The sequence below is a fragment of the Dreissena polymorpha genome, chromosome 1 (genome assembly GCF_020536995.1).
Source record: "Dreissena polymorpha isolate Duluth1 chromosome 1, UMN_Dpol_1.0, whole genome shotgun sequence".
NCBI classification, from domain to species: domain Eukaryota; kingdom Metazoa; phylum Mollusca; class Bivalvia; order Myida; family Dreissenidae; genus Dreissena; species Dreissena polymorpha.
Genome location: NC_068355.1, coordinates 194,294,453 through 194,310,491, shown reverse-complemented (window position 1 = coordinate 194,310,491; position 16,039 = coordinate 194,294,453). Strand labels below are relative to the sequence as shown.

Sequence of the window (16,039 nt, the reverse complement as noted above, 5' to 3'; positions counted from 1 at the left end):
GGTTTGCTGTTTATTAAAGGAATTGTAACATGAATGGTAGAAGCATGATGGTCACTAACAGTTTGAGGGATAACTATTACTTCACTGTTCAAGCATGAAAAGGTATCCGAGACTAATATCGGATCAATTAGTATAGCAGTATTTGCGGTGACCCTTGTCGCTTGAGAGATAACGTTATGCATGTTATACAGGGATACTGATTGAGAGAGGCAAGCATTGTGTTTAAATTGGTCTTAATTTATGTCCCCAAGCATGATGACGTTCTTGTTTAAATCAAGCGCTTTATCAATCATGATTTCAAACTCATTCCTTGTAACTTAATCACAATAACCTCCCCTCCAATAATCAAGGTGGAAAGGCAACCAATGACAGAAAGAAATATTTTAATGCGAAACCGGTCGGAGCGATTCGTAGCTATCAGACGAATCTCGACATTAAATGGTACATTTCACATGCATTGACAAAATTAAATACCATGACATAAACAGCGAACACAAGTACAAATATTGTCGTCGATTTGATTTGTTTCCTTTCGTCAGTTGTGGGTGTTCGTGTTTTGGTTTTATTTTTCCATCTGTTTTTTTTTCAAAGGCAGAGAAACATTGACAAAACTAGAATATATCCGGTAACTGTGTCTAAAACGGATACGTTAGCCTTTACGTCGCCAATGTTTGTGGTTTCGGTTTTGTTATCCTCGCTAAATTAATTTATCCAACACTTACCTAGTTGTCTCAATGTACTGACCAGTTATTTCTACAATGACGGTGTACGGAGTCGGATTCTTGTTATACTTGTCTGTTGCCACAACCGAGTTGGAACGAGTTGTTAGGGTACGAATGAAGATCCGCGTTCGTTACTATGGTTCCATCTAGAATTGCGCAATAGATTATGCTTGTACACAAGCTATTATTAATTATTTGAAGATTTATGCGGCAAATACCATCTGTTTTTAAGATATGAAAATGAAGATAGTTGCACGCAATATAATAAATATTAGTACAATACATTTTCAAATTTTACCGAACCACAAAAAAGTAAAGAAAGCAATTTAAGCAAATTCAATAGGCGGAGACTATACAGTACCGCCGTTGTAATTGATAATTCGTGTATACTTCAATAAATTACCTTTTTATGGACACCTTACATCGTAGATTTTGGATTTGGGGAAAAAAATTAAATTGCGTCGCTGTGTTGAACGCATTTTTTCAAATTCAAAAAATACAGAATTTATGTGCTAACGAAATAGTCATTTTTATGACGAAATTGTGTGCTGACGAAAATAAATTGGTCAACCCACGGAATCATTAAAAAAAAATTTAAAATACTTTTACAGTGAATGGCTTTTTGTGATACATTATTCAGTGCATTTATGTTAACTCGTATTCCCCAAAAGCTAATTTTTGAATCGAACCACTTATTATGGTTATTAAATCTAAAGCACACTCTTAGATCAACTATGGGGCGTTTCCATAACAGGGCGGAAATCTTTATACACTTCGTTACCGCGTAAATGATTCACTCCGCGTAAAATGCTAACTGAACAACCTACTCGGAGACATGATGAATGGGCACGTGGCATTCGGGGTACAGGACAGCATACTGTAGATGACGTTATCGTTTTCCACGTCACTTCCGGTAGCGGTAAACACGGTGTCGGTAGCGCTGAAGTCTTTTGCGACGAGGCTAAGTTTTGTAATAGGCAACCCTATGACGACAGGTAAAATCGTTTATAGACTCAATAAAACAGTTTGAAGATTCTTAAAGCAACTCAATGGCATCGTGATCCAAAATAAGGTTGATTCTATAAAACTAGTCCTCCGAACAGGCTAATCAAGGACGACACTTTCCGCTGTTATTGTGTTTTTGTTTAAAAAACTTCAAATCCGGTGCCAGCGCAAAGTGTCGTCCCTTATAAAGCTGTGCGGACTGCACAGGCTTTTCCGGGAAAGCACTAAACGCACATGCATTGAGACACGTTCTCCTAGAGCGAGGATAATTAAATACAATGTCTGTAAAACTATGTAAAACAGGAAATCTCATGGTAAAAATAAAAAAGCTCATTGGGTAAATCTTATGTGTTTGATATGGGAAATTTCAGAAAGAATTTGTTATAAGAAATTCTAACATCTTTTGCTTGCACAAATATAAAATGTTAGTCATATAGGCAGATGGGATAATCACGTGACAAACATGATGGCGACGTTCATGCCTTGACATGTAGTTTACGATGTCGTATTCTACGGAATCCTTTCAACAGTACAAATATTGTGCGTCGCCGCGACTGCCGCGCAAACTATCGTGTATTGCTTCGTGTGTCTAGTGTCGCCCTTTGAACACGACACACGAAGCGAATCACGATATTTTTCGCGACAGTCGCGGCGACGCACGATATTTTGTCGCGACAGTCTCGGCAACGCACCATATTTTTCGCGCCAGTCGCGGCAACGTACGATATTTTTCGCGACAGTCGCGGCGACGCACGATATATTTAACACGATATATTGCCTTTTGGACTACCTACACAAACGCGATATATCGTGTTAAATATATCGTGCGTCACCGAGACTGTCGCGCAAAATATCGTGTGTCACTTTGTGTGTCTAGTGTCGCCTTTGCTGAAAGAAGGGCGAGATTATACTTGTAGATGGCATTATCCGGATTCCGTAGTATACCATTTATTACGTTTGTTAATTGTTAAAATGTCCCTCACTTTCCAGCCATATCGGCAATAAATGGATAAGCGTGAATAACGTATCAATATTCGCGCTATACATCGACTTTACGCTGTGAAATATCTTAGCGGGTCACAAAATTACAGCTCCTGCCCTCTTGCTGATATGGTAGGAAAGTGAGCGGCATTTAAACAATTAATACAAGTATTAAAGCGTATAAAACGGCGAAAAATACCTGTCTCGGCATGGACGTCACCATCTTTTTTTGTCACGTGATTACCATATCGTATAAGGCACACAAAGCTGTTTAAACGATTTTAATTAAAACAAACCGTATGACGTTATATCGGGAGACTAAAGGAATTATATTGAATCAATAAATTTCATAAACACGTTTTAATTTTAACAAACACGTTTTTTTTTGGATATCTTAAATATAAATCATGTTTCGGCCATAGCTGTCATCAGTAGTATGATTCGAAGCATAAACACAAGAAGTGACGTCAACGTAATACAGTAAAGTAACGTCGTTTGGCAAACAAAAAGACATAATGCGCAATACAAAGATGGATCAAAGTTGATACAATACTATATAAGTAATACTAGAATTTATTTTTAAAGTATCTAAATAACGCTGAAGAATTCTCGCAAGGCGTCCTTAATCAAGCATATGTTGTTCGGCTTACTGCTAAGGTTGTCGCTCGTCGGTGCTTTGTTATCGTTAATATGGACGGTGAAAATCTTCTCCGCCCCTTTGACCCCCGCGGCGTCGCTGTACTCAATGTGCAGGTTGTAAAAGGGGTTCGTGTCGTAGCTAAGCGACCGCCCCGCAACCGCCTCGCTGACGTAGTAGATCACCCATACTAAAAGAAATCGTGCAGTCGTAAAGACGTCATAAATATGGGACATTCTCAAGAAAACATGTTTATTTATTTTAATTTACTGGCATGTCTTCAAAAGAATGTATGTTTTGTATTATCTGCAAACGCATGTTTGTTTTTGTACATGCAAGTTACTGATGCTTACATCAAATAAACTGTCCTATTCTGTTCTATAAATATACTTCAATTTTGTCTTTTGGCGATTTTAATATTATACATACTGAAAATAGTGGATATGGCGTCATAAAGAAGTTGTTTAAATAAAGAACTTGAATGACGTCACTAGATGCAAGAATATGATAATTACTGAAAGGTAATACTTATAACGTAAACTGACGACATAAAAATACTGTTTATACTGAAATTATGTTCATCAATGTTTCTAAAGATAGAAGAAAAATGTAAGCCTATCCTGTATGTATAGATGGACGTGGCTTAATGGATATTGTGTCCGCTTAGCGACTGAGAGGTCATGGGTTCGAATACCACTGCGGAAGCTTTCTTTTGATCCCCAGTCTCAGAGACACCAAGTGACGCAGAAAACAAACTCAATAGCGTTTAATTAAGCCTGAGGTGTTTTATGCAGTAGAGCCAAAATAAATAGGTATAAACTGTTTGTGGCGGGCTCGTATTTGACGTTAAACTCGTTATACGTCGGTGACGTTTAAACGCAGTCAGCCGCGTCCTCCGCTAACGTCAACGTCGTGAGTAGCTTTTCCGCAGTCTGCCACTCGTCCAGAGTAGACGCCGTCGGCAAACTCGTTATCTTTGGACCCTTAAATGATACAGTATACATTGGGTTTCGTTTGGAACTTGACTAAACCCATTTATGCCTAGAGTCTTTAAAAAGGCATTGGCAAACAGCGTAGACCCAGATGAGACGCCGCTTGATGCGGCGTCTCATCTGGGTCTGCGCTGTTTGCTTAAAGGAATTTCTGTAAGAAATATTCTAAATATAGAAATAAATATACTCGACAACCCTGTTTTTGGAAATAAATTGATCCAATTTAGAAGGATGGGAGAGTCCACTAGGCATAATGGGTAAATGTATTTGCTTGAAGTGTCGTTTCGTGCACAGGCACTGTCTAATCTTGAACGACACTTAATACGCATGCATTAAAACCAATTTTATCAGAAAGACGCTCTCGTGAGGATGTACAAATCAACGTTAATCGCGACGTAAATATCAACGTTTCTTACGACGTAAATATCAACGTTATTCACGACGTAAATATCAACGCTACTCACGACGTAAATATCAAGATTTACTCAACACGTAAATATCAACGTTACTCAATACGTTAATATCAACGTTACTCACGACGTTTTAGACTTTGACGACGTAAGGCCGTGGTTTGAAGAAGGTCGTCAGTGCACGTGACGTCAAGATTATACGTTTGTCGGACCGTATTTGGTACAAAAACGAATATGTACAAGTTTGTACCATATTCGGCCGAATATGGTACAACTGTCTAATTGTACCATATACGTATCTGCAGTTTTGGGGTAAAATGCCTTACCGAATATGGTACAAACTTGTACCATATTCGGATGAAAAATGTACCACATTCGTTCCGAATATGATACACACTCATCATCGTAATCATCATCATCATCATCATCGTTATCTCATCATCATCATCATCATCATCATCATCGTTATCTCATCATCATCATCATCATCATCATCATCATCATCATCATCATCATCACATCCATTATCAACACCCCAATGATCATCATCGTTGTTATCTTTACCAACACCACCATCATCATCACCATCAAAACCAACATCTTCATATCCATTATCATGATCGTAATGGTGATCACAAAAGTTTTTTTTGTGATGATAATGACAGCGATGTTTTCGGTCGATAATGAGGATGTTGTGATGATGATGACGACTGTCGGACCGTATTTGGTACAAAAACGAATATGGTACATTTGTACCATATTCGGCCGAATATGGTACAAATGTACCATACTCGGACCGAAGATGGTACAATTTTCGACCGAATATGGTACAAACATTGTACCATATTCGGTTGGAATAAGTTTTTCTATGCTCGCCAAAACGTATTTGGTACATACCAAAAAAACTCATAAAAATGAAAATGGCCTACGTATATGGTACATAAATTATGTATTTCTTAATAAATGAAATAGTCTGCCGATGTGTAAACTTTTTTTCAAACTCAAATACATTGTATTAACCTAATATTGGAAGTGACAAAAGTATCATCATCATCATCATCATCATCATCATCATCATCATCATCATCATCGTCGTCGTCGTCGTCGTCGTCGTCGTAACTAGCAGTAACAGAAACAGCTAACCTAACCACACTTTACATGGATTTTGCTGGTTGTGTAACTGTTTCGCCGGCTAGCTCAGTCGGTTGCGCGTCAGATTGGCACGCAGGCGGCCTGGGTTCGATTCCCGGGCGGGCCAGATACTTTCGTGGAGATCATTAATAGCAATTTTCAAATTTTTTAAACTTTTTTTTTCGAAAGTGTATTTTCACCAAAATCCGATTTAAGAGATTTTGAGCTCTTTTAAATGAATATATCTCTCCAAAAATAAGGATGTTTGACTGGCTGCTTTAGACAGGTGTGACTGTATTCCTAAACATTACTTTGTAAAGTTGATTTGTCGTTCCGACGTCATATTGCTGAGAAGCCGACAAAGCTTTGAAGTTTCCGATTTTTTCTTTGATAACGTGCCGCTTTAAAAAGGCGGGAATTTTGCACACGAGTCTTACTCAGAAGTCAGTAACCATATTTGACTTGGCGGTCGGCAAGAAAAAGTTGTGATTTTCGACTAGAAAGAATTGAAATCCAAACTTTCTTCAAACTTCAAAAGAATTCTTGACAGTAAGTACTGTACATAATTTTAATTTTCAGTTGTCTTAATATGCATTGATGTTTTAACATGCATTGATTTTTATGTTTTATGCCCCCCCCCCCCCCTCAGAGTGCATTTGCAGTTGTCCGTCCGTCTATCCAATTGTCCGTGGCATTCCTTCCGGGTGCGTAACTCCTAAACTGCTAAAATATTTAAGCTACAGTCATTTTTTCGAAAGTGTATTTTCCACCAAAATCAGATCGAGCTCCTGTAATCTGTAGATTTGAACATTTTAAATTTTATGGAGTTTATAGGTCTTTGACCTTCGAACCCTGCCTAGTCGTGACTTCTGGTGAGCGACCTAGGCCCCCAGGGCCCCTTCTTTATATCCCTTCCATCCACGTAGCATTGGTTTCTACAGACCGTTTGTCCGTTGACCGCCATAAGTTTGCCCGCTATTTTTCCCCTGAATTTGAATTCGGTTGGATTTCAATGAAACTTTACATGAAGTACTTGCTACTTTCATTGCGCATATTGCCCGGAAGTTCGGATTGTAAATTTTAGCGGAGCTATCAGACGAGTGATTTTAGCTCAGCTCATGTCGTGAGACATTCGTTTTCGACACGCGGTGTTCAATACAAGCTCTATTAACTAATGAAGTATAAATGTATAATAACTTATTATATTATTTCAGATGAAGGAAGCAATTAGGAGAAAAAGGAAGCAATTAGGGTGCTTGCCCAGGTCGAAGTACGACATTATTGTCAGATGTTTAAACGGATCGTTAGATGTCCCTGTGAAGAAACGGACACCTGAAGAGAATAATTGTTTGGCCATGATTAGAAAACGTAAGGACTTCGAGCTTGGTGACCGGGGTTCTTTATTGTGTGGCGGAAAGCAAGTCCTTGTGAAAGAAGATCTTCCTAGATTTGTTGAGAAGATGTTCATGGAAAACAAAGGATGTGGAGCAAGGGTTATTTACAACAAACTGAAAGTAAATTACACGGGGTTCTCGGAACAAGCTATCCTTGAAATACTGTACAATAGCAAGTATTACCACGAGAAGTATCCGAGATTTACAAACAAGCCAAAGCCAAAGACAATTACAGCAGAGGAACCAGGCAAAAGATGGCAGATTGACATAATTAACATGAAAAATCAAAGTGTTAGCTACAAGGGGTCCACATACAGTTATATTCTACAAGTCGTGGACGTTTATTCTAGGTACGTTATGCCAAAACCCCTGAAAACGAAGAGTTCGCGTGAAGTTGCAAAGGCATTAGAGGACGTGTTGATGGTTAACCTTGCCCCTGACATCATCCAATGTGACAACGGACTGGAATTTAAAGGCCCTAGTATGAAACTTTTGTTGAACAAGTACAACATCAAAATGATCAATAGTAGGCCGTATCATCCTCAATCACAGGGCAAGTGTGAAAGGTCAAACAGTGTTATAAAGGCCAAGATTCTATTTGCAACAAAAAGTAAACGTGGATTTAACTGGGTCGAAGGGCTTCAAGATTTAGCCTATGCCATAAACACAAGTTTCAAACGAGTTATTGGGGGTCTCACGCCCTTTGAAGCCTACTACGGAAGAAGTCATGTTTTTACCAAAGAACGTCATAGTTCTCGTGAAATAAAGAAAACCATACGGCGAGCAAATAAAAAGGCTTACAGGTCGCTGTTGAAAAACGCAACTTCCCCAAGCAAGTACAAAGTAGGAGAGACAGTATTAATTCGCTATCCCTTTCGAAAATCCAGGGTGCCAACCAAAAGATATGTTATCGAAGGCAAGGTAGAAAAAGTAAAACGAAATGGTGTTTATATCGTGTCATTTCAAGTACCGAACAAACCCGAACTTGGATTCGTAAGCAAATCGGTTGGGGTCGAAAACATGACTAGCCTAACTGTTGCGTTAGAGAAACAACGAAAAATTAAAAAACATTCATTAAAACAGAACCGCTCAGAGAAACAAAATCACAGAACTAAGTACTATCATGTTTTAACACACCATGAAAATCTGCAGTTGTTGGATGGGGTGAATATTGCCATGGACCCAAATCCGGATGGAAATTGTCAATTTGCTGCTATATCGCATCAACTTGGTAAAATTGGTATATACAAAGACGTAGATGCTTTACGTAAGGAAGCAGTCCATCACATTGTAGAAAACAGATATTTCTATGAAACTTTTGTCTATGATGAAACATTTGATGAATACGTTAAGAATATGTCTAAGAATGGGACATACGGCGACAACCTCACGCTCATTGCACTTATGAGAGAATATAATTTGCAGTGCCTGGTAGTTTCTACCCGAGGACTAGAACACTCATCAATTGTGTCAGCAGATGGAAAGTTCGATGGTGATGTTGGAACAATTGCATTGGGGTATTTCCCAGAAGGATTTGGCATGCATTACGTTAGTATCCGTATCAATCAACGCGTGTACAAGGACATAATATCACGCTTAGAACAGTCGTATGACAACGGTGACTCTGGCGACAGCGCTGCGTCTGGCGACAACGCTGCGTCAGGCGACAACGCTGCGTCTGGCGACAACGGTGACTCTGGCGACAACGGTGACTCCGGCAACACCGCTGCGTCTGGCGACAACACTGCATCTGGCGACAACGCTGCGTCTGGCGACAACGGTGACTCTTGCGACAACGGTGACTCCGGCGACAACGGTGACTCCAGCGACAACGGTGACTCCGGCGACAACGGTGACTCCGGCGACAACGCTGCGTCTGGCGACAACGGTGACTCCGGCGACAACGCTGCGTCTGGCGACAACACTGCATCTGGCGACAACGCTGCGTCTGGCGACAACGGTGACTCTTGCGACAACGGTGACTCCGGCGACAACGGTGACTCCAGCGACAACGGTGACTCCGGCGACAACGGTGACTCCGGCGACAACGCTGCGTCTGGCGACAACGGTGACTCCGGCGACAACGCTGCGTCTGGCGACAACACTGCATCTGGCGACAACGCTGCGTCTGGCGACAACGGTGACTCTTGCGACAACGGTGACTCCGGCGACAACGGTGACTCCAGCGACAACAGTGACTCCGGCTACAACGGTGACTCCGGCGACAACGCTGCGTCTGGCGACAACGGTGACTCCGGCGACAACGGTGACTCTGGCGACAACGGTGACGTCTCTGTGTGTTCAGCCCTGAAAGAGCTTCAAGATATGATAAACAATAGGAGGGCACAGAAGCGAACGACTTTTCCATTTCTGATGTTACCACTTCACATTCAAGTTGAAATTTTTAAGTTCTGCATACAATCAAACCCGTCAATCCAGTTTGTGTTGGCGAAGGTCGGCAAACCCTTTAGAGATTTAATAAGGTCAATGAGTTTGCAAACACCTAGAATTTACATTCGGCCGGATATTGGACTAGATACTAGTAACAGAAATCCTGTTAGCGTTCGTTTCCTATTAACAAGAGCGGGCAGAAACAGCGGTCTTATTTCGGCAATAAAAGAAATCATCAAGGGGCCAAAATGGGCAAACGCATGGCTGCGTTTGCGTGTTAGTGGAATCGGTTGGTATGATATCATAGATGTCATGTACAGACATTACAGGTGAAATATACATGTATATCGGTGTTTAAAAAACCTGTTATGTTATTTTTGTGATTGATGATTATGTTCTTCTACCGGAAATTTGTTGTCATTTGCTCATTTACTGGTAACTTTTTACGAAGCACATTTGGGATATTTTGGCTGCTACTAAAATGAATGTATATATGTATATTATGTCTTGTCAAAATGCTACAGTTGGATTAAAATTTAAATGCTGTTCTATGTTCTTCAATATTACTTTGAAAAATCCTGTCAGTATACCAATAAATGAAAAAAGTACAAGTTTGTTGAATCTCTTGAATGAAACAAATTATAAAATACAAAATGTAAAATGAATATGTGATGATGATGATGACAAAACATTTGTGATGATGATGATGGTAAAAAAATTGTGATGATGATGGTGGTGGTGATGATGATGACAGTGGTTATGATGATTGGGGTTTGATGATTGTGGTGATGATGATGATGATGATGATACTGATGATGATGATGATGATAACAAACGTTTTGGGATGATGATGACAGCGATGTTTATCGGACGATGATGATGGTTATAATGATGATGATAAGTTTTTAGATGATGATGACGGCGATGTTTATCGGCCGACGATGATGATAATGATGATGATGATAACAAAATATTTGTGATGATGATGATGGCGATGTTTGCCGACCTTCGCCAACACAAACTGGATTGACGGGTTTGATTGTAAGCAGAACTTAAAAATTTCAACTTGAATGTGAAGTGGTAACATCAGAAATGGAAAAGTCGTTCGCTTCTGTGCCCTCCTATTGTTTATCATATCTTGAAGCTCTTTCAGGGCTGAACACACAGAGACGTCACCGTTGTCGCCAGAGTCACCGTTGTCGCCGGAGTCACCGTTGTCGCCAGACGCAGCGTTGTCGCCGGAGTCACCGTTGTCGCCGGAGTCACCGTTGTCGCTGGAGTCACCGTTGTCGCCGGAGTCACCGTTGTCGCAAAAGTCACCGTTGTCGCCAGACGCAGCGTTGTCGCCAGATGCAGTGTTGTCGCCAGACGCAGCGTTGTCGCCGGAGTCACCGTTGTCGCCAGACGCACCGTTGTCGCCGGAGTCACCGTTGTCGCTGGAGTCACCGTTGTCGCCGGAGTCACCGTTGTCGCAAGAGTCACCGTTGTCGCCAGACGCAGCGTTGTCGCCAGATGCAGTGTTGTCGCCAGACGCAGCGGTGTCGCCGGAGTCACCGTTGTCGCCAGAGTCACCGTTGTCGCCAGACGCAGCGTTGTCGCCTGACGCAGCGTTGTCGCCAGACGCAGCGCTGTCGCCAGAGTCACCGTTGTCATACGACTGTTCTAAGCGTGATATTATGTCCTTGTACACGCGTTGATTGATACGGATACTAACGTAATGCATGCCAAATCCTTCTGGGAAAAACCCCAATGCAATTGTTCCAACATCACCATCGAACTTTCCATCTGCTGACACAATTGATGAGTGTTCTAGTCCTCGGGTAGAAACTACCAGGCACTGCAAATTATATTCTCTCATAAGTGCAATGAGCGTGAGGTTGTCGCCGTATGTCCCATTCTTAGACATATTCTTAACGTATTCATCAAATGTTTCATCATAGACAAAAGTTTCATAGAAATATCTGTTTTCTACAATGTGATGGACTGCTTCCTTACGTAAAGCATCTACGTCTTTGTATATACCAATTTTACCAAGTTGATGCGATATAGCAGCAAATTGACAATTTCCATCCGGATTTGGGTCCATGGCAATATTCACCCCATCCAACAACTGCAGATTTTCATGGTGTGTTAAAACATGATAGTACTTAGTTCTGTGATTTTGTTTCTCTGAGCGGTTCTGTTTTAATGAATGTTTTTTAATTTTTCGTTGTTTCTCTAACGCAACAGTTAGGCTAGTCATGTTTTCGACCCCAACCGATTTGCTTACGAATCCAAGTTCGGGTTTGTTCGGTACTTGAAATGACACGATATAAACACCATTTCGTTTTACTTTTTCTACCTTGCCTTCGATAACATATTTTTTGGTTGGCACCCTGGATTTTCGAAAGGGATAGCGAATTAATACTGTCTCTCCTACTTTGTACTTGCTTGGGGAAGTTGCGTTTTTCAACAGCGACCTGTAAGCCTTTTTATTTGCTCGCCGTATGGTTTTCTTTATTTCACGAGAACTATGACGTTCTTTGGTAAAAACATGACTTCTTCCGTAGTAGGCTTCAAAGGGCGTGAGACCCCCAATAACTCGTTTGAAACTTGTGTTTATGGCATAGGCTAAATCTTGAAGCCCTTCGACCCAGTTAAATCCACGTTTACTTTTTGTTGCAAATAGAATCTTGGCCTTTATAACACTGTTTGACCTTTCACACTTGCCCTGTGATTGAGGATGATACGGCCTACTATTGATCATTTTGATGTTGTACTTGTTCAACAAAAGTTTCATACTAGGGCCTTTAAATTCCAGTCCGTTGTCACATTGGATGATGTCAGGGGCAAGGTTAACCATCAACACGTCCTCTAATGCCTTTGCAACTTCACGCGAACTCTTCGTTTTCAGGGGTTTTGGCATAACGTACCTAGAATAAACGTCCACGACTTGTAGAATATAACTGTATGTGGACCCCTTGTAGCTAACACTTTGATTTTTCATGTTAATTATGTCAATCTGCCATCTTTTGCCTGGTTCCTCTTCTGTAATTGTCTTTGGCTTTGGCTTGTTTGTAAATCTCGGATACTTCTCATGGTAATACTTGCTATTGTACAGTATTTCAAGGATAGCTTGTTCCGAGAACCCCGTGTAATTTACTTTCAGTTTGTTGTAAATAACCCTTGCTCCACATCCTTTGTTTTCCATGAACATCTTCTCAACAAATCTAGGAAGATCTTCTTTCACAAGGACTTGCTTTCCGCCACACAATAAAGAACCCCGGTCACCAAGCTCGAAGTCCTTACGTTTTCTAATCATGGCCAAACAATTATTCTCTTCAGGTGTCCGTTTCTTCACAGGGACATCGAACGATCCGTTTAAACATCTGACAATAATGTCGTACTTCGACCTGGGCAAGCACCCTAATTGCTTCCTTTTTCTCCTAATTGCTTCCTTCATCTGAAATAATATAATAAGTTATTATACATTTATACTTTATTAGTTAATAGAGCTTGTATTGAACACCGCGTGTCGAAAACGAATGTCTCACGACATGAGCTGAGCTAAAATCACTCGTCTGATAGCTCCGCTAAAATTTACAATCCGAACTTCCGGGCAATATGCGCAATGAAAGTAGCAAGTACTTCATGTAAAGTTTCATTGAAATCCAACCGAATTCAAATTCAGGGGAAAAATAGCGGGCAAACTTATGGCGGTCAACGGACAAACGGTCTGTAGAAACCAATGCTACGTGGATGGAAGGGATATAAAGAAGGGGCCCTGGGGGCCTAGGTCGCTCACCAGAAGTCACGACTAGGCAGGGTTCGAAGGTCAAAGACCTATAAACTCCATAAAATTTAAAATGTTCAAATCTACAGATTACAGGAGCTCGATCTGATTTTGGTGGAAAATACACTTTCGAAAAAATGACTGTAGCTTAAATATTTTAGCAGTTTAGGAGTTACGCACCCGGAAGGAATGCCACGGACAATTGGATAGACGGACGGACAACTGCAAATGCACTCTGAGGGGGGGGGGGCATAAAACATAAAAATCAATGCATGTTAAAACATCAATGCATATTAAGACAACTGAAAATTAAAATGATGTACAGTACTTACTGTCAAGAATTCTTTTGAAGTTTGAAGAAAGTTTGGATTTCAATTCTTTCTAGTCGAAAATCACAACTTTTCTTGCCGACCGCCAAGTCAAATATGGTTACTAACTTCTGAGTAAGACTCGTGTGCAAAATTCCCGCCTTTTTAAAGCGGCACGTTATCAAAGAAAAAATCGGAAACTTCAAAGCTTTGTCGGCTTCTCAGCAATATGACGTCGGAACGACAAATCAACTTTACAAAGTAATGTTTAGGAATACAGTCACACCTGTCTAAAGCAGCCAGTCAAACATCCTTATTTTTGGAGAGATATATTCATTTAAAAGAGCTCAAAATCTCTTAAATCGGATTTTGGTGAAAATACACTTTCGAAAAAAAAAGTTTTAAAAATTTGAAAATTGCTATTAATGATCTCCACGAAAGTATCTGGCCCGCCCGGGAATCGAACCCAGGCCGCCTGCGTGCCAATCTGACGCGCAACTAGCCGGCGAAACAGTTACACAACCAGCAAAATCCATGTAAAGTGTGGTTAGGTTAGCTGTTTCTGTTACTGCTAGTTACGACGACGACGACGACGACGACGACGATGATGATGATGATGATGATGATGATGATGATGATGATGATGATACTTTTGTCACTTCCAATATTAGGTTAATACAATGTATTTGAGTTTGAAAAAAAGTTTACACATCGGCAGACTATTTCATTTATTAAGAAATACATAATTTATGTACCATATACGTAGGCCATTTTCATTTTTATGAGTTTTTTTGGTATGTACCAAATACGTTTTGGCGAGCATAGAAAAACTTATTCCAACCGAATATGGTACAATGTTTGTACCATATTCGGTCGAAAATTGTACCATCTTCGGTCCGAGTATGGTACATTTGTACCATATTCGGCCGAATATGGTACAAATGTACCATATTCGTTTTTGTACCAAATACGGTCCGACATACGTTGCCTTTGTCTCAAAGTCCAGAGCTCCAGCCGTTTTTACGATTTGGTTGCCTGAAAGACGTCTGTGCGTGAGCTTATATACGTCTCATTCTGCGAAAACTGGACTTAATGCACGTGCTAAAGCGTCATCTCAGATCAGCCTATGCAGTTCCCATAGGCTTATCAGGGACGAAACTGGATTTTTAATAAAGAGGCTTCCTTTAAACAAAACAAATAAATACCATAAAAGCGCAATTCATGGAATAATGACTTTGGGAAACGCATGAGGAAAACGCGTCGTTTATTTTCAGATGTGTTTGTGTTAAATTCGTAAATCGATCGACCCAAGAAATCAAAGAAAATTAATACCCTACAAAAAATAATTATTCTACACTAATACGAGAGATCATGAACTAACCAGTGACGGCGAATGGTCCTCCGTCAGCGCTCGTCATTGAGCAGGTGGCATCAGACTTATCGAAAGTAACAAAATCCAACGTCTTTAACGTCAACGTTCCGCTGACGTCCTCGGCGACGTCACTGGAACCCCAAGGATTAGTAATCAACGGTGCCTACGGAAAAAAGCGTAAAACGTCATCCCAGATACGCATGTGCAGTCCGCACAGGCTAATCTGTGACGAAACTTTCTTCATAAGGTGGATTTTCGTTCAGAGATGACCCCGTTTTCCCAGAGCGAGATACATATAAAAGATATGAGTTGCGTCTGGTCGATAATTTTTATTTGAATAATTATTATTTACGAATAGTGCAACCGCGTTCAATTCATAGAAACATTTATTAAATAGCATTTATTGACAAACATTACTTCCTTGCAATATAGCCACATCTCAGTTAAAATATTCACCAATGAGAATGCAATTAACATCTCACCTTCCTTAGAACTTAAACCTAGCATATGACAAACTTTAAAAGGCTTTAACATGCACACTTCTGTTTCTCTAGAGCGATGAAAAAGAGGCCCTTGACGTACCGTATTGATGATGTTCACAATCAGCGTCTCTCTGACGGTGGACATGGAGTCGCCGCACGTGTTCTCGGCGTTCACAGCTCCGGAACTTTTGAAATCGAATCCGCCCGGATTATGGGCGTACACCAGGTACCCTGCATGGAGATGCAAACACTGCTAAATTGGTCGTTGTCGGCTCATGTCCTACTTAAAAGTACCCCGGGTACTCTTAAGTACTCTCGTAAGTTATAAAATAGGCACAAACTACCGGTACACAAAATAAACATACACACACACAAATAATGCATCGTTTCTATCCCTTATGATTAAAGTGATAAGATCAACACACGCTATCATTAAAGTGAC

At 40.5% G+C, this 16,039-nt stretch overlaps 1 long non-coding RNA gene across 1 annotated transcript; it reads right to left on the bottom strand.

The window, feature by feature from the left end:
- Nucleotides 1–3,127: 3,127 nt before the first annotated feature.
- On the bottom strand, nt 3,128–4,941 carry LOC127864436 (uncharacterized). The gene is made up of 3 exons (XR_008041936.1): nt 4,875–4,941; nt 4,166–4,328; nt 3,128–3,535 (listed from the first exon to the last, which is right to left on the bottom strand). It is a non-coding gene; the product is annotated as an uncharacterized LOC127864436 (long non-coding RNA).
- Between the last annotated feature and the right edge of the window lie 11,098 nt (nt 4,942–16,039).